Source organism: Hemicordylus capensis, chromosome 2, assembly GCF_027244095.1.
Source record: "Hemicordylus capensis ecotype Gifberg chromosome 2, rHemCap1.1.pri, whole genome shotgun sequence".
Classification (NCBI taxonomy): Eukaryota; Metazoa; Chordata; class Lepidosauria; order Squamata; family Cordylidae; genus Hemicordylus; species Hemicordylus capensis.
This window is the reverse complement of record NC_069658.1, coordinates 416,070,167-416,088,768: the sequence shown is the minus strand read 5'-3', so window position 1 is coordinate 416,088,768 and position 18,602 is coordinate 416,070,167. Positions and strand designations below refer to the sequence as shown.

The 18,602-nt window shown below is 44.5% G+C and overlaps 1 protein-coding gene and 1 long non-coding RNA gene across 8 annotated transcripts in view; one reads left to right on the top strand and one right to left on the bottom strand.

Moving 5' to 3' along the window:
- The window catches only part of ITGA7 (integrin subunit alpha 7), an 80,039-nt gene that overhangs the window by 13,480 nt on the left and 47,957 nt on the right, over window positions 1-18,602 (top strand). The window lies entirely within an intron of this gene.
- On the bottom strand, window positions 13,681-15,394 carry LOC128347632 (uncharacterized). The gene is made up of 2 exons (XR_008317628.1): window positions 15,240-15,394; window positions 13,681-14,289 (listed from the first exon to the last, which is right to left on the bottom strand). It is a non-coding gene; the product is annotated as an uncharacterized LOC128347632 (long non-coding RNA).

Genomic DNA, 18,602 nt, shown 5'->3' with positions numbered 1-18,602 from the left:
CAGGGGAGAGGTGTGTATGCTGTTGGCTCAGGAGGCTCAATGTTACTTTTCTCGTAAGCCAAAGGAACAACTGCTGGCCAGCAACTGAGTCAGAGAAGGCACCAAGCGTGCCCTCTGTGCCCACACTTCTGCTTATTGTGACTCAGAGGCTGAGCAGGCAGCCCTGGAAGGAATGTGCTGCAGGGACACCTTGGTCTTCCCAGCTCCATGTGTAGGCTCTTTGTTGGTCAGCTGTCAGGAATGGGCAAGTACCCACTGAGATTCCAGGATGGCATTAGCTGGCTTCCTGGTAGGACTGCCTTGGCCGTGGACTCTGGCAATGTAAGCTTTGTCTAGTCCCCAGATCATGCTCACAGCTGTCCACCTCCTTCATGCAACACCAATTAATATGAACCCCTGCCAGGCAACACATGCAAGACTGTGGAGCCTGTCAGAGGGGCAGCCGTTTTAGTCTGCTGCCACAAAAACAATAAAGAGGCTTGCCACAAAGATTGGGAGACGAGGCTTTCAGACTTAACAGCTTTTTTGTGGCATCAAGTCTCATGGATTAATTAGGGTTGCCAGACCTCCAGGATTGGCCTGGAGTCTCCAGGAATCAGGTTCAATCTCCAGGTGACTATTGACAGCAGTCCTGGAGATTTTAATAGCTTGTGAGCTATTGAATCCAATATTCTAAAGTTGGATTTAATATTGTAAAAAATATTGGAAACATATTGGGAGCGGGGGGAGGGATATCCAGGAATAGCTTTGGTCAGAGTTGGCAACCATAGAATCCAGATTTGAAATCTTGGGTCTCAAGACAAGCATGCTCTAACATGATTTCCTTGTAGCTGCCCACACCCAAGGAGGAGAGAAACTCAGTGATGTAGTTGTAAAATCGGAAGTGCAGATGCTCTCTGGGACAGCCCCCCCCCGTGGTCATGCCACCCCAATAGCCAGAGAAGCTGCAAAGTAGCAGCGCTCTGTCCCTGTGTGTTCCCCCCACTACCCCTCCCCCCACTACGACCTAATGTAAAACTCCCAAAATAACACTGGTCAAGGAACTTCCTTTGAACTAGGACAGCTCACTAAAGCAAACCCTTTAAAAGTTAAAACCATTTTTTGAAAGAACAGGGCTGCAAAGCCCTAGTGGACCTTCAAGGGACCAAAGTGGCTCCTGAGGAAGAATCTTCCCAATAGTCTTAAGACACAAACTTTCCCTGTTAGTTTTTTTCCTCAGAACTAACTCCCTTTCTTAGAGGTAGAAAACATTCTTTTTGAAAAGAGGAGAGAGAATAAATAATAGGATTATAGAGGTGTGAAGCTCTGAGCTATCAAAATCTGGGTTACAGGAAGACAGACACTGCAGGGAGTAATCTGGGAAACCTCTTAAGCAATCAAAAAGTGTTTAAGACCACTTTACACTTGTTGCCAGTTGACAAAACACACACAAAATCAGAGGGTTTGCTGAAATGAGGTCTGAGGCCTCAGAATTGAGACACAGGGAGGACAGCTTTTGAAGATATTTTGCACAATTGGCCCACCCTATAAGTGTGCTGTTCCTTAATTGGGTGGGGGTGCAGTTTGGCCACAGACCCTTTTACATGCAGTTCAAATATTAATTTAAAGTAGTATGTGGGTGGGCTGAATGTAGAGGAGCGGTTCAGGTAAATCACCCCCAACAAAATTAAAGAGCACAACCTTGTGGGGCAAGAGATGCATGCGTACAATTAAGGTTGCCATATTCAAGCTTCCCAAATCTGGGGGGCCTAATAGAAACTAATTTGTATTTATTTATTTATTTATTTGACAGTTTTGTCTGCTTTCCCCTCCTTCTCTGCTCTCCCATGTGATCAGATCCAGATTAAAATCCGGGCAATCTGGGCATTGCATTTGAAATCCATGTAAATCTGGGTGGAATTTAGCAGCCGGGTGGAGGAGCCAAAATCCGTGGGCTACCCTAAATTCTGGGGGACATGGCAACCCTACTCACAGTTCACTCAAGTCTTTATTTTAGCTGGTCAGGCGATGTATCATCTGAAGTGGCTCACAGCTGACCAAATGTATACAAATTATGGCTTAAGTTCTCTACACCCACTCTATCAGATACAGGGTTATTTTCTGTTCAGATAACTGAACACACACACACACACACACACACACACACACACACACACACACACAAACACAGTCACATAATTGTAATTGTATATTATTGTATTTAATTGTATATTATTATATATCTCTGCCAGCCAACTGAAGATAACATAGTAAGTTTAGTTTTTAAGGTGACACAAGATTCTTTTTTTATACAAAGTTGTGGTCTAATGAGAAGCCTTTGAGGTTTTGTTACAGATATGGAAATCAAGAGAGTACCTTGATCCCCATATACGCTCTTGCAAGTCCTTCCACGGATAACATATAAAAGGGTTGCTTCCCTTCACTTTGTGAGCCTCTTTTTTTTTGTTTTTTGTTTTTGCTTCTAAGAAAATCAGATGTTCACCTCCAAGTTGGGGCTGCCTACCAGTCTGTGATTTTATTAGTCTGTTACTTTGGCTAATATCTTCGGCTGCAAGAATGTCAACATTAGCAAGAAGCTTTGAATCAAGAGAATTCCCTTGTGCTTCACTGCATGTGTGTGTGTGTAGTGTATATAAGGGAGTGTCAGTTATTATTTTTCTCCATTATCAATCCCTAACAAACATTCTCTGCATTCTTCCTTCTTGAAAGGTTTTGCTGAGACTTTCCATGCAACTAACCAAAGAGGAGAAAGCAGCTTAGTATAAATAAATAAATGTCCTCCGCACTCTCTGCAAAGAGCACAGATGCACCAGGAAGGCCTGGAAAGGGTTCCCTCCATCACGTCCTCTTATATCAGGCTTGGTGTTCTATTTTTACTTCAGCTGCTCAAGAGAGTGGTCATTTCCCATGTGATTGGCTTTGGTTTCACAGGGAGTTCTCTATCTCTTCTCTGGGCCTCTGCATCCTCTTAAGTGGGTAAAATACTCTTCTGATTTTATCTGCCAGTTACTTGTCCTCATGTAAATATTTGATTATGGTTTACCCACGTCTTAATACAGGCCTCTAACCAGGAGCTTTCCCAGACAGCAAGCTTTACCACAGGTTTTCTGTGAGGCTCTACTGCGAGATCAAAGTTGTCCCGCCCGAAAACCAATGCAAAAAGTGGCTTTTTAAAAGCCTGGATATAAATTAAGCTACACTCGAAAGGACTGTGAAAAACCCAAATTGTGTGTGAAGTGCTCCTCGATAGCTTGCAGGGACTTCGGGGTAAATTTGGCTAATATGTTAACGCACCCCCCCATTCCAGAGGAGATGTGAACTAATAGCCAGGTGTGAAAAACTTCCAGGGCTTGATTTGAGCCTGGTCTTAGCCCTGAAACTTGTGTTGAATGATAGGACATAGCTTTGGCATTTGTTAAGTAATAAGGAAGTTGGTAGTGTTTCTGGGCATGTGTAGAGTACACACCCCCTGCTAACTGAGCAAAGAAGCACCTTTTAAGTAGTGACTTCCATATTTAGCAGGGGGAGAGTGTGGCCCTATCCAACCCCAGCACAGCATCCCTTCAGTGGTTGTTGCTGGTGTCTACCTTATGTTTCCTTTTAGACAGTGAGCCCTTTGGGGAAAGGGAGCCTTTTTATTTCTTCTTCTGTCTAAACTGCTTTGAGAACTTTTTGTTGAGAAGCAGTATATAAATATTTGTTAATAATAATAATTAATAATTAATAAAGAAATATAATAAATAATTTCCTTATCCATTGAGTAACTGAACCAGACTGCACATCTGGGATTATATAAACATTTGTATACATCAAGGGAAGTAGCTTTCAGATTTGAACCCTGGCATCTCTCTGTCTCTCTTAAATAGGGTTAACCTCTGATTGATATAGAAATCCTGATGTGTGCCTGAATGTGTAGAGTTGAGCCAGCCTGACTAATGATCATAGGTGAAGTGTGGGTACATAGTATGCTATGCTGTCATTTCCTTGCCTCACTCCTTTGGGGACCATTGCCCAACAGTTACGATACGCTGGTTTACAGAGCCTGATTTGAAAGGGGAAAGGCTCTACTCTTGTTCAAGCAAACAGTGCAGGAGTGATTTGTTGATCTATTGCGGGCATGGATGAATGCACTTTGTAACACTCTTTTGAAATGCTGCCTTTTTTGAAGATGACTAGCTAATCTGCCCATTGCCTACCCTAAACCATCTCATACCTTTCAGATGAATGGGAAAATAAAGACTAGAAGCATGAGCACTGTAAGATATTCCCTTTAGGGGATGGAGCCACTCTGGGAAGAGCATCTAGGTTCCAGGTTCCTTCCCTGGCATCTCCAAGATAGGGCTGAGAGAGATCCCTGCCTGCAACCCTGGAGAAGCCACTGCCAGTCTGGGTAGACAATACTGAGCTAGATGAACCTATGGTCTGACTCAGTGAGGCTCTACACACGATCAGTGTGTGGAGCCTGCAGGGCGTCTGCAGGGAGAGCAGACAAGCAAGGAGCTGTCCCTGGGTGGCTGGATTGGCCACCCACACGATTACCAGCTCTGTCATGGAGCCAGTAGGGGTGGTGGGTATATGGCGGCTTCCTATGTTCCTAAACCCCCTTTTTAGAGAAGAGAGCTGGTCTGGTGGTAGCAAGCATGACTTGCCCCCTTAGACAAGCAGGGTCCACCCTGGTTGCATGTGAAAGGGAGACTAGAAGTGTGAGCACTGTAAGATATTCCCCTCAGGGGATGGAGCTGCTCTGGGAAGAGCATCTAGGTTCCAAGTTCCCTCCCTGGCAGCATCTCCAAGATAGGGCTGAGAAATATTCCTGCCTGCAACCAGTCTGTGAAGACAATACTGTAGAAGCTGTTGCCAGTCTGTGAAGACAATACTGAGCTAGATAGACCAATGGTCTGACTCAGTATATGGCAGCTTCCTATGTTCCTATATTCCTGTGACATCTTGGCAGGTATGGTGTCTCTGTACTTGCAGCCCTATTTATTCATATCTATCACGGTCAGGCCCACTCCCATTCTAGGTCTTCTGAAAGTAACAATAACAATAGTAAGCAATCAAATAATTGTCTATTTCCAAAGTGGATTTCTGCCACTATGCCTAGCTGGGGGGTGAAGGGAAAGGTAAGGCCAAAATAACTATGAAGGGAGGGGAAATTATAATCCCCCAGAAGGTCTTGTGGGTCTCTACTTATGCTTATTGACAAAGTCCTTTTTATGCTTATTGACATAGACCTTTTCTGAAGTGTCCAAAACACCTGACGTAGTTCTTATTTTTAAATTTTATTTTTAAAACTAACTTTTAAAAAAGTTTTAAATTGTTTTGTATTGTATTTTGTATTTGTATTTTTTTTTACCGTGTTGTGATTTTATGTGCTTTTTAAAATGGTTCAATGCTGTGTTGTAAGCTGCAATAACAGTGGCTAACAAATAAAGTTGTTTAATAATAATAATAATAATAATAATAATAATAATAAATAATTACTACATTATCTTTACAACTTGTAAAACAACAACAAAGGTATCACCCCTGTCTTACAGATGGAGAGCTGAGGCCGTGGGTTGGGTTATCTTGGCCACAGCCACCCAGTAAGCTCGTAGCTGAGCTATGAACCAAGATCTCCTGATTCACAGCTCATGCTACACCAGCTCTCAGAAGAGTTGCTCCTCTGGACCCTTAGTAGTCTCAAACATTGCCAGCTGGTTTGGGAAAAACTGAAAACGCAGCCCATGATTAAAGGCAAGGCCAGTCATGTGCATACAGGCACCAGGAGGCAAGTTCTGGGTTTTATCTCCCCACCAGGGGTGTAGTGTGTGTGGGGGGGGCAGGGACACGCAGGGACAGAGCGCCAGTACTTCTCGACTTCCCTGGTGGGCATGCCCATGGGGGCTGTCATGGAGAGCGTCTGCACTTCTGAATTTTGCTGAATTAACTGCTCCCCACCTCTCTTGCCATCACTGGCCATGTTGTCAAGGTTGGGGGAAATGTAAGCTTGTTCATAGGGCTACACTGAGGTGATTGAGGAGTGCATTCTGTGGTTGCCTCACAGTGGCAATCTTCTCTCTTCCCCCCTGCTCTTTTATACAGGTAGAAAAGGAAAGAAGGGTTTTGATTGGGGGGAATGGCCAAACAGGGGAGGGTTAAACAGCCGCCCACCCTCCTGCCATTCCTTCAGTCAGATTTTCAGCCTCCCATAGCTGCTTTTCATTCAAAATAAAACAAAGCTTCAGAAGCTTCTCTTACACATCTACTGCACAATGTCCCGTCTGGCCCTCAGAGCTCTGGGACAAACTATCCATTTATCCAACAGACAGAATGGATGAAGGAGAACACAAAAGGCAACTAGGAAAGCGCAGTTGGGCAGAGTTATGAATCTCCCTCCCTGTTCAGCAATGAACTTCTTTAATGCCATTTCACTGACTGGATGGAGCCAGAGTTAAATTAGATGCACCCTTGCCATCCAAAATGTCCTACAGTATCATTCTGCCAACTCATTCCTGTACACTCCGCGAGAAGCTGGTGCCTAATCTAACCAGGGCTGAGCAAACAAGCACTCCAAATTCCTGTCATGTCTTTGGTTATTTTTGATTGTCTTTTGCGCTTGTCTCACGCTGGTATTTGTGGCAGGGGTTTCTGTAATCTCTGTCATTCGCTCATTCATGGCATTGGTGGGTGGGGGGGGGGCAGCACACTCTTTTTACCTACAAGCATCAGTGCTGTATGGGAGGAGGCAATGGTAAACCCCTCCTGTATTCTACCAAAGAAAACCACAGGGCTCTGTGGGCACCAGGAGTTGAAATCAACTTGATGGCACACTATACTTTCCTTTATCAGTGCTGTACTGGGACTTGGGAAAGGTCCAGCTCAGAGGAGCTGGGGTTGTTTGGGGGTGCTGTCAAGACACAAAGATATTTTGTTGCCTAAGGCAGAAAATCCAAACAGTATCTCCTCACGTCATGGAAAACATGCATGAATAAACCAAGTGAATGAACAACCTGCTGCCTTTAATAGTACTCCGGAATCTGCTGCCTGAGGTGAACTGTCTCATCCTGTCTAATGGCAGGACTAGCTTGACTGCTGGAGGGCATTCGGTTGGGCCAGGCTGAGGGGGAAACGGGTGTCTTTAAGCAGGTAATGCTGGTAGTAATTTTGCAGAAAGTTTGGAAGGGGGTCTGGATGTGGGCACTCTAAGCTGGAGGGGGAAAAAAATAAGGTTAGTGGGCTTCTTTGCGAATGCAGCCTCCCCTGAGAAATTTAGAGGCCTTCTATCCAGGCTGCTCCATGCATGCCCCTCATGGGGACTGGCACTGGTGATACCCCCGGGGCAGCAGACACATCGTTCCATGAATATTTCTGGCCCCCTCCTTTTTTGGATGTGCTGGATGCTGAGTTATTTTGAGTGAATTCCTGTTTATTTTTACCATCTCTCTTTCTCTCTCTCTCCGCCTCCGAGGCTCCTTCCTGCCTCTGATTTACCCTCTTCCCTAAGCCAGATTTATGGCAGCAGGATGAAATGGGAACTCCTGGCTAGGCCAGTCATACAGCAAAGAATGCTGTAAAGAGTAGAGGCAGATTGTGGGTTGCGGGGGAAGGAAGAGGGAGGGCTTCCTGGCTACTATTTTCACAGCCAAGGGCACGATAAAAAGGAGGCGAAGTGTTAGCAGCAAGCTCGAGGCTGGCCTCATTGCACAGGCAATCCAAGGCAAGCAGTCGTTCTTGACAGTAATGGGGCTTCAGTGAAGCTGTGTGTCATTTAAGAGTTGTGTCCCAAGATGCCTTGCGACGTCACAGAGGATGTTGAGGCACACTGTGCCATCATGTGGCTGCTTGGGGCAGCTGACCCCAGCTGATCAACCTTGACCCCAGTCCAGGCTCCCCTGACATGGGATGCTTGAATAAATATTATAATCTTTATTATTAAAGTGGATATATTAACACAGATTTTTTGGACATTACAATAATATCAGACATTACATGATTTGCATCCAAGGTATCAACACATATTCAGCTCCGTTGCAATTGAACAATTACCATCTATTTTGGTTTGCCCCTCCATGTGCACTTCATGGCTTCTCTATACTTGCTCACATTGTTTTTACCTACTGTGCTGACCTTTTCCTTTCCTTTCTTAGAACCTGAATGTAGCCCCATTCAGACAAGAATTCAGACAAGTTCTCATGAGCAGCCTAGCCCAGCTCTGTCATGTTCTCATAATGATGTAGAGGGTAGGAGATGCCTCCTACCCTAGTGTAGGAGCTGGGCACACCCCTGTTTCCTGTTCGTGTCGTGCGTGAGTTAGAAAGGGGAGGAAGTGATTGTCTGCAAGGCTTGTGCTTGGTCGGAGGGCTCCATCCTCCCACCCAGCAGCTGTATCTAGCTGTTTAGTGAGGTAGGAGGAAAAAGCCCTCTAATCATACACAGACCTCACAGGTGATCACTTCCTTCCCCTCCAACCTTGTTTTTAACTAACACATGAGTAGAAAATGGAAGCATGCACAGCTCCCAAACTAGGCTAGGAGGCACATCTCCTACCCTCTTCATCATCATGAGAACAGCCTTAGTGTGAGACAAACGGATAGGTGCATTTAAGCCTCCTAAGCAGTGTTCTCTCTAATTTTTTTCATCTGGGTGGCAGTATCAAAGCAGTGTGTGTGTGAACGTGTATTCAGAGTGGGACCTTGCTGATCAAATCTGAGAGGGATCTAAAATTAACTGAGTGGACATAAAATTGTATGAGCGGGCACACATGCTCATGCCTTAGAAAGAGCACTGCTCCTAAGGGGTACTCCATTCTGATGGGGCAACTTGGCACCAGGGCGGTCTCTCAGCTCCATTCCTTGTGTCCAAGATGAAACCGCAATAAGACAGCAAGAGTCCCAGTTAGCCCTGTAATTCCGGCAACCTGTTCCTGCTGCTCCCTTGGGAGCATTTCCTCGGTACAGGTTTCTGCCCTTTCCTATATAGTGCCATAATGTAACAAATTACTCATACATAGACTGAGCGCACACACACACACAAACACACCCTCTCCTGAATTTACTCCCATGGTAGCTTCAGCATTAATAACTGTATCACAGCAGCAGGGATGGCCAACTTGAGACTCTCCAGCTGTTGTTGAACTACTACTCTCCTCATCCCTGGTTACAAATTGCAACTGGGGATGATGCGAATTGTAGTCCATCAGCAGCTGGAGAGCCTCAGTTTGGTCACTCCTGATCTACAGTGTCTGCAGACATATGCAGTTCTGTTTCCTTTTAATAGTCCCATGTCTACTTCCTATTGAGATGTGGTGACTGTCCCATGCTCCCTTGTAATGAGTAGTGTTGCAGCTGAAAAACAACATCCCACCCAGATATTTATATTGAAGAGGAGGACAGTCCTGAAACAATCAGGATTTTATTTTATTTTATTTTATTTTATTTTATTTTATTTTATTTTAAGGATTCTGGTCTGGTTTCCTAAAGATGTCCAGAACTGCTGCAGGATATAATCCCCAGGGAAAGTGCAGTTCCTACTGGCAGGCAGAGACGTTTCCATAGTAGATTGAACACTATCAGAAGTGTTTGTGTTTTTAAAGGTTTTATTTACAAAAACAAGCCCAATAACAACAAAACCCAACCCTGGGAATATCTCTGTCAGTCATGGGTATCTGTGTCATGAATGGTTTGACTCAAGGCTATACTTCCTGCTTGGATATTGAGATGGCCAACTTCTTCAGTCCTGAATGTCAGATCTCCCCTAAGAAAGCTGCTTGGGAATCAGACCATCTCCTCAGCAATGATATCACAACTCCCCCTGTGTGCATTGGCTGAGGAGAGCTTGCACCACCCCCACAAGTGAAATTATCTTCCCAGCATCCCAGCACTGGGGGATGTCCAAGGGGCTTCAGCAGTAAGGCAGAGAGATACCAGCCATTGGGGAGGGAAACCTGAACATAGCACTACCTTTTATCTGGCTAGAATCACTCTCAGACTCCCCCCTGCCCCCTGCAACACACACAGTACAACAAAACAATGCCCAGATATCTGGCTGATATATTCAATCCATTCTATCAATTGATCTGAACCACATTCGGTTTCATGATCTTTTAACGTACGAGTGATCTCTCTGCAGGCTCCCAGACTGTATCCATGTCGTTTGTGTACATAGTGAAGGATCTGGCTGCATGTAGAGTTTTGTCTATTAAAGGACATGCAGAGTCTTTGAGATGGCATGCAAATTCACTCTTCCATAGGACCACTTGCACAACTGTGCAGAGAGGTGCCTGAACCTGCATGTGCAAAAACATACATGTCCGTTGCATGTCTGCATTTTTTAGAATGTTGTGGGTGGAATTATGCAAAGGAACATAAGAAAGCAACAGTTCACACACACCACACCAGTGTTTACCAGTGGTGTGTGGGCAGATTTACATTCCTTTTCCCCGCCCCCCAATTTGAAGTAAACTCAAATTTACTTCTTTTTCATTAAGCTGCAGTTGTTGGACTGAAGAATTAATGGTTTTCTTGATTTAGATCAGGGATTCTCAAACTTGGGTCCTCAGGTGTTATTGGACTTCAACTCCCATAATCCCCAGCCTCAGTGGCCTTTGGTTGGGGATTATGGGAGTTGAAGTCCAATAACACCTGAGGACCCAAGTTTGAGAATCACTGATTTAGATTCAGAACAGGACAGATCCAGGTTTTACCTACTTTTCAATGATTTCTCAGGATGAGTTGTATCATAATCTGGATGTAGCACAGGACTGTAAATCTACTAGAAAAAGCAAATTATACTGATTTCAGCCCATAACCATAGTTGTATGAAAGAAAAAGAGTGTACTAAAGAGGATTACTTGTATGTGCAGAGAACTCAGCAGTTGAGCCATTGTGGTGAGCTCAGTATTCACCCTTCCTGCTGTGAAAATGTCTTCCCTTTCAGAGCCCACTGCCTGGAACATGGACAAGGAACAGTTTGGTGTGGGCCACGGTCCTTTAGGATGCATTGCCTTGTAAGCTCTGCGCTCCAGTCATTCCTTACTGCTGGAAGGCACTTTGCTCCTTCTGCAGGACTCTCCTGAGAGGCAGCCCAAGACATCTTGCTACCTGAGGCAAAGGGCAAGATTACGCTCCCTGCACCTGTGGGCAGGTACTCAGCATTTTCAGGCCATGCTGCTGAGGTGTGGTGACCGCACATGAGCACTCTCAGACTATGCCATGACCAAGCCAGGCAGTTGTGTGATGGCAGGTGTGTTCCTAGTTCATGTTGGAGCTGGGAAGAGGGGAAAGAAGGGACAGGCCATACTGGGGTAAGGGGGGAATGAACAGCAGGGGTGAGGAAGAACGGTGGCAGTGGGTGGCCTGGAGGCCCATAGGGTGGTGCTAGTGGTGGTGGAGGGCCAGTGCTTGTCACTCCCTGCACCCCTCCTTGTATCCATGCCTAAGGCTATCACTCCACCTTGCCTTATAGAAGGGCTGACCCTGACTCTCGCAGTAAGCTACTGTGATTGTACCAAGGTGTTCCTTGCCTGCTGCTATTGCTGTAGATACTTGGCACCAGCACTCTGTGCCTCTTAAGAGGCACAGAGCCTCTTGTTGCTGTCATTAAAATTAACTGGAAGGGGCCCCTGCACTGGCTGATTTGCCCCAGGCCCTGCACCCCATCAGGGGTCTCTATGGAGGACACCCCTGCTTAACACCTTGGATGGAAGCTTCCGTTGTTTATCCAGCCATACAAGCTGGATGACCTAGCTCACACTGGATTAAATCCAGAACGGCCTCTGAAATGAGAATGGGTCCTGAGTACTCACTAGCTATGAAGGCTCCTCTATGAGTGTGCTAAGACCAGATGATTCATTTTGCTAGGACCCAAAAGAGCTTTGGTTTAAGAGGGGGCAGGGTTGGTCTTAATCTGACCCCACCATCTCTTTGGTCACTTTTGATGGCTCATCTTGTCTTGGAAGATTAATTACTCAGAGCTGTTTTATTTATTGTATGTACCAATTCTTGGCATTGCCACAGCTGTGCTCATCAGACATCATTCTTCCTTCATTACAAATACAGCCCTGGACTAGTTTGTCATTAGTTCCAGATCAGTGCCTGAGCTATTGTAATTGTTGTATTCCTTGCCATGTCACAGCACAAGAACACGGGGAGGGGAGCTTTTCCTTATAGAGTGGTTACTAGCTGGAGGAAGAGCACCCTAACCCCCACCCTCACTCAATCTACAAAGTTTGCCAGAGACAACGTTTTAGAAAGGCGTGCTGCTGCTTCAGATATTACATCTGGGAAAGAGTTCAGGATCAAGAGGTTCTTATGCACGTCATTTGTCCAGTGCCAGAGCCCTATGCCAGATACAAGAACAAAGGGCCATTTCAAAGGGCATGTTCTCCTCTCTCCTTAAACAGCCATCACCTGGTCTCAGTACAAAAACCCAACAGCTCACCATTAAGAAAACCAAATGCATTATAACTGAGGTTAAGAGAATAATTTGTATATATCTTTGTTGATGATTCTGTTGACCAAAGTGCAGCCATATTTTTAGCTGTCAGGACAGCCTAAGAGTCAAGATTTCAGAGACGGCCTTTTCTCAGCAGTGTGTACAGCACAATGTTTACACTTAGGCCATGGATCATAATAGTATCCTGTGTGGTGTTCCTTGGCAGATAAGACTCTGCATTTGTTGACCTCACCTGGTACACCTGTGTGTCAGAATCTCTGGCAAAAATGCACCAGTCCCTCAGTACTACATGGAGGTGGGCACTCCTGATGTGGCCAGTGCCAGGCAGTACTTGTTATTTCTAGGCGGGGAGGGGAGGACGTTTAATCAGAACTGAAGGCTTCAAACAGGACATTGTGAAAGCATGCAGGGATGCTGGGAAGTTGTGAACGGAACACCAGGAAGGTGTGTGGGGACACCTGGGAACTGTAGTTCCTCCCTGTGCTTTCCCTGGCTGAGAGAAACAAAGGCTTGCCAACAAACGGGTTGCTGGTAACCTCCATAATGTGTAACCTCCATAATAATATCTAGCAAGTTGCCCTCTCCAGTGAATGGAGAGCACAGAGCCAAGCAGTAACTAGAATGGCAAGAGAGAGCTTTTGGGAAATCTCAAAGCAAATTTGGTACTTTTAAACAAAGACAAGACTTATTTGGAAAAAAGAAATGAAACATAACACTCAGCATTTAAGAGCTGAACTCAGAAAAAGTTCAACTAAGTATTAATCTTTTGGTGTTGGTTTTCTTAAATGTCTGAGTGTATATTTCATTTCTATTTTCCTATATAAGTCTTGTCTTTGTTTAAAAGTACCCAATTTGCCTTGAGATTTCCTAAAAGCTCTTTTTTGCCATTCTTATTGCTGCTTGGCCCTGTATTGCCTGAATATTATTTACAAAGGTTAATGATTTGTTGGAATGCCCTGGTGTGAAATGAGAAAGGGGTGCATAGCCCTTACATTGTTTGATACCGGCTTATAGCATATTACATTCAATGCAAATACAATCTGTGTACTGTGTGTGCATGTATAGATCTGTATGCACTTACAGTTATTTACTTATTTATCATATTTATATACAGCTACACACACACACACACACACACAGAGGCAGTGCACATAATCCAAGTTACAACACTTAAAAACACTTTCATAGAATAAAAACAATTCACAGAGTAAAAAACTTAAAACAATTTCAGAGAGTAAAACAAACAGTTTAAAATTAGATTTAATTAAAAGCCTGAGAAAACAGGTGTGTCTTAAGGGTCTTTAAAAAACAACCCAATTTACACCTTGTGTTGAATGCAGGTATGCCTATCTCTACCATGCATTTGTGGGATGTGTACCCAGATTTACTTTTAAAGTGAATGTACATAAATCATCCAAACAAAAACAGCTATGTGTGTGCAGACATCCGAATTCACATACAATAATGTCAGAATAAGGTTAATGTTGAACAACTATCCAGCTGCTGAGATTTTTTTTTGGTAGCAGTATTAGAATGATGATGATGCTTACTCTTTCCTCTAGCATTTTTATATGCACAGCACTTTATCATCTGTGTTCACCCTTCTGTGAGATGGATCATGATTATTTCTGCTTTACAGGAGACAAGAGAGACTGTGACTTGCCCTCAGTCACCCAGTGAATCCTCCAGAGATGAGCTGGGGTTTGAATCCAGATCTCCCGAGTCCCCTGAATACAGCAGTCTATCGCCCGAAAACACTCTGGTTTAGTTCCCTGCTGTATGATCTGCCACCTCTGTGAAGGAACCAAATAGTGCTGCTCTCTGGATAATCACTCTCTGAGGATAGGCAGCCTAAAAGGAAGGGGAAGAAGTAATAATAAATAATTAAATAATGTTGAGAAAGAAAGAAAGAAAGAAAGAAAGAAAGAAAGAAAGAAAGAAAGAAAGCAAGCAAGCTAAGGGAGGAGAAAAATAAGAGCTGTCCATGACCCCTCTAAGGTGTGAGCATGTGCACGCGCTCACAAGTTTTCTGATATCTGCTCAGTTAATTTTAGATCCCGTTCAGGTTGAATCAGAAATACCCCATTCTGAATGCAGGTGCGCACCCACTGCCTTGGTACAGCCATCCAGAACAAAACTCATTCCACACACAGATGAAAAAAATTAGAGGGAACACTAGAGCTGTCCAACTGGTCTTAGTGAGGGTTGCCAAGCAACCATTTGCCACGAAACTTTGAGATACAAGGCATGTTTCACCACTCCCTTTAAAATTTGTTCTCTTTAAGAAGTAAATTGTGGCTGAGGATGATGGGAGTTGTAGTCCAGCAACAGCTGGAGAGACTCAGGTCGGCCACCACTGCTTTAGGTAGTCAGCTTTTGAATTGGGTTAGGGTCTGGTCTGCACCCCTGACACCACCTCTGAACCTCCTCTGGGGTCTGGGCCTGCTGGTCCCAGAAGCCTCCACTCCAATAGGGCCTTCTCCAGGAACTAAAATGTTATGTTTTGAGAGCTGGCAATTCTACCCAGCACCGTGACAGTGTATCAGATGCAGGGGGACACAGACCATGCATCCTCTCCATCCTGGGCTACTTAAGTTAAAACAGAAATAAAGGCTATGCTGAGAAGTCAGGGGACAGTTTGCACTTCTCTGGCAACTTTCCAGGTCTCCCTAAGGAAGTTTACCCCCTTTTCTGAAAACCATGGTTTTGAAACAATTCATGTTGTGGTTTTTAGAACAACCAGCTCCCAATGAGCCGCAATGTGTAGTTTACTAAACGAATGTCTCCTTTAAAAAACTTACTTTGCCAAAAAGCAATTCAGTCCACTTAGCATGTGCTTGGGGACTCATTCCTCCCCTGTTGAGGATGGCAAATCTTGCTGGCACTACCGGGCATGGGAGGATTGTGTGGGTTTTTCTCATTCCAGCAGAGAACAGCTTTGAGATTGTTCACTCCTTCGTGGGCTCTTTTTTGTTTTGTGTATGCACAATTGTGCAGGGGGATGCCTAAGCTGCAGGGGCTGCTTTTAATTTGCATAATGCACATTCTCTCTGTGACTTTTACAAAGCTTCTGCTGTGCAGACCTCTGTGCATGGATGTCCTATGAGAGTAAATGCATGTGAAATAAAGTGGTGGAAGATTGTAGGGAGACCTTTTTCACATGCAAGGCCTTGCACTATGTCAGTCTCTTGGCCCATTTTGTTTGGTATTGTCATGTAGTGTCTCTCTATGGTCTCAGCCGACCATGTGCTCTACTGCTGCTAATGAGCAATGACCTTGCACACATTCTGAGGGTTGTTTTTTGTGTGCAAATAAAATGACCAAACAAGAAAAGTAAGCTTTGTAAATATGAATGCTTTCTTTAGTAGTGGGAATAATGCAGTGTTGATCTTAGGGAGCTTCAGGTTCAAATCCCCACTCAGCTGTGAAACTCACTGGGTGACCTTGGGCAGTCACCAGCTCTCTGCTTAAGCTACCTAGGGTAAGTCTTGTGAGGCATGAAAAGTGGCAAGGTGGTGACAGCTGTCCAGAGCGGCTTGGGAGGAGATAAACAAGAAAGACACTTTGAAGAAATACTGACAGAAGAGGCAGGAGTACAGGAAGGGCAGTAAGGATGGATGTGCAGGGGGCACATGAGGCATGTGAACATATGGAACCGCCTCCAGACAACAATAAAAAGCACTGGAAAAGCACTTTTCCAAGTATGCTTTTACTCATTTTCCACACACACCAGCAGGCTTCTATTGTCTGAGCCAGCCTGCACAAATGGATGTTTTGTGCACATGGACCTTAGGGCCCTGGCACAATTTTATCAGCGCCACCTGCTGGTCTGATTACTTCTTTTTCTGCAAATGAAGTGCAAATGAAATGCAAGTACAGTACTGCCCAGCAGGTAGCACTGAGAAATTTGTGCTAGGACCCTCCTGAAAGTCACCCAGGCTCAGCAACAGAGGCTTGCTGGTGTATATGGAAAGTGAGGGAAAGCGTGCTTGGAAAAGTGTCATTTTAATACTGTCTGGAAACTTCCTGAGTCAGACCATTGATGCATTTAGCCCATTATTGTCTACTTTGACTGGCGCCATTTGAGATCTCAGTTAGAGATCAGCCTGTCTGTGTACTCAGACAGGATCAAAATATACGTTCATGGGCACACATCCTGAAGAGGCATGCTTCCAATCGATGCTTCTTATTTATTTATTTATTTATTTATTTATTTATTTATTTATTGCCAAAATTTTCAGCAGGAAAATTCTGCAATGATAAAAAGTTAGCCTTCCCCTCCCCATGCCTTGCAATCCTGAATAGGTTCACAACCTCATGCCGCTTTTTTGGTACTTGTGATTAGATGTAGAGGCACCTGCAAGTGGAAACATACCTCTTTGGGCGTGTATTCTTGCAAATATATGTTTTGACCCTAAGATTACCTTTGGAGGACCTCTTCCAGGTGCCCTTGCCATCTGAGGTGAGGAAGATGGTGCCTAGAGAGGTGCCTTTTAGGAACATAGAAAACTGCCATATACTGGTCTATCTAGCTCAGTATTGTCTTCACAGATTGGCAGCGGCTTCTCCAAGGTTGCAGGCAGGAATCTCTCTCAGCCCTATCTTGGAGCAGTGGGTTTCTTAAAACCTGATTTAGAACGTAAATGCTACAAACACCGCACTTCACAGTACTTGTTGCAACCCGATCACCCTATCGCTCTCTTTAAGGAGAAAAAAGTCCCTTTCCATTTATGGGAAACCAGGTGGCGCTTATACCACAAGTACTACCACTACCACAAGTACTACCAGAGCCCCTGGTGGCGCAGTGGTAAAACTGCCGCCCTGTAACCAGAAGGTTACAAGTTCGATCCTGACCAGGGGCTCAAGGTTGACTCAGCCTTCCATCCTTCCGAGGTCGGTAAAATGAGTACCCAGAATGTTGGGGGCAATATGCTAAATCATTGTAAACCGCTTAGAGAGCTCCGGCTATAGAGTGGTATATAAATGTAAGTGCTATTGCTATTAATGCGGCTAAGCCATGGCTCCCAGAGGACCAGCAAGAGTGCCCTAAAATCACCTGAAAACAGAAAGCTAGTGAGCTAGGCAAAACATTCAGGGAAACCCACTCACATTTCTTAAAAGAGTATGTGGTAGCCAAAAGAGTGTGGCAGGGAGTAAGCAAGCTGTTAAGAGTGGCCTGATTTGGAAAAACAGACTTGGGAAGAACTGACCTCGGGTTTGAGCAATAGAACCTCCTTTCAAAGGTCCCAGAAAGAAACCTTCAAGGAAACGGGACGGAACGGGTGCCCCCATACTAGGGAATTGGAACGTTCCCCTTCTCGTAATCAGGTTAGTAAACTTGTATGTCATTTATGCAATGCTCCTGCATAGGAATAGGGAGGGAAGACACGACCAAGAGGTTCACGCAGATGAGACAGTAAATCTCTTCTGGAAAAGTCTGTATGGTTATGTGCAAAAAGACAAGAGTATCTCTTCTAAACAGCAATGGGACGAATTGTGGAAATGGACGTCGGACGTAACCCCCCTGATTACCTGATGTGCCTTGTAATCCCCTACCCCTGAGTTACAGTACTATTACTAACCTGATTACTAACCTGCATATACTTCATAACTTGTGTGTTTCTAAACCCTTGTGTGTAAATCTTTGTAGATATATCATGTACAAACAACCACTTTGTATATAATTGTGCTTTGGCAACGTACTGTATGCTTTGGTAGTTTGTTGGTTCAATAAAAAAATCTTGTCCTATTAAAAAAATAAATAAATCTTGTCCTATCTTGGAGAAGCCAGGGAGGGAACTTGAAACCTTTTGCTCTCTTCCCAGAGCAGCTTCATCCCCTGAGGGGAATATCTCCCAGTGCTCAGACTTCTAGTCTCCCATTCATATGCAACCAGGGCAAACCCTGCTTAACTATTGGGACAAGTCATGCTTGCTACCACAAGACCAGCTCTCCTCTCCTTTTCAGTGGTGTCACCCCTTTCATAGATTTTTGTCTGCAGGGAGACTTGCTTGGTGCCCATAAGTGTTTTTTAAAAAGTTTTTTTAGTTATTCTCCCAGGCTTTTTATAGTTTTATACATTTTAGTTGCCAGTTTGACTGCTGTTTTAATACTTGTAATTGTGGCTTATTTTGGCTTTTTATTTCTGTGTGTTTTTATGACGG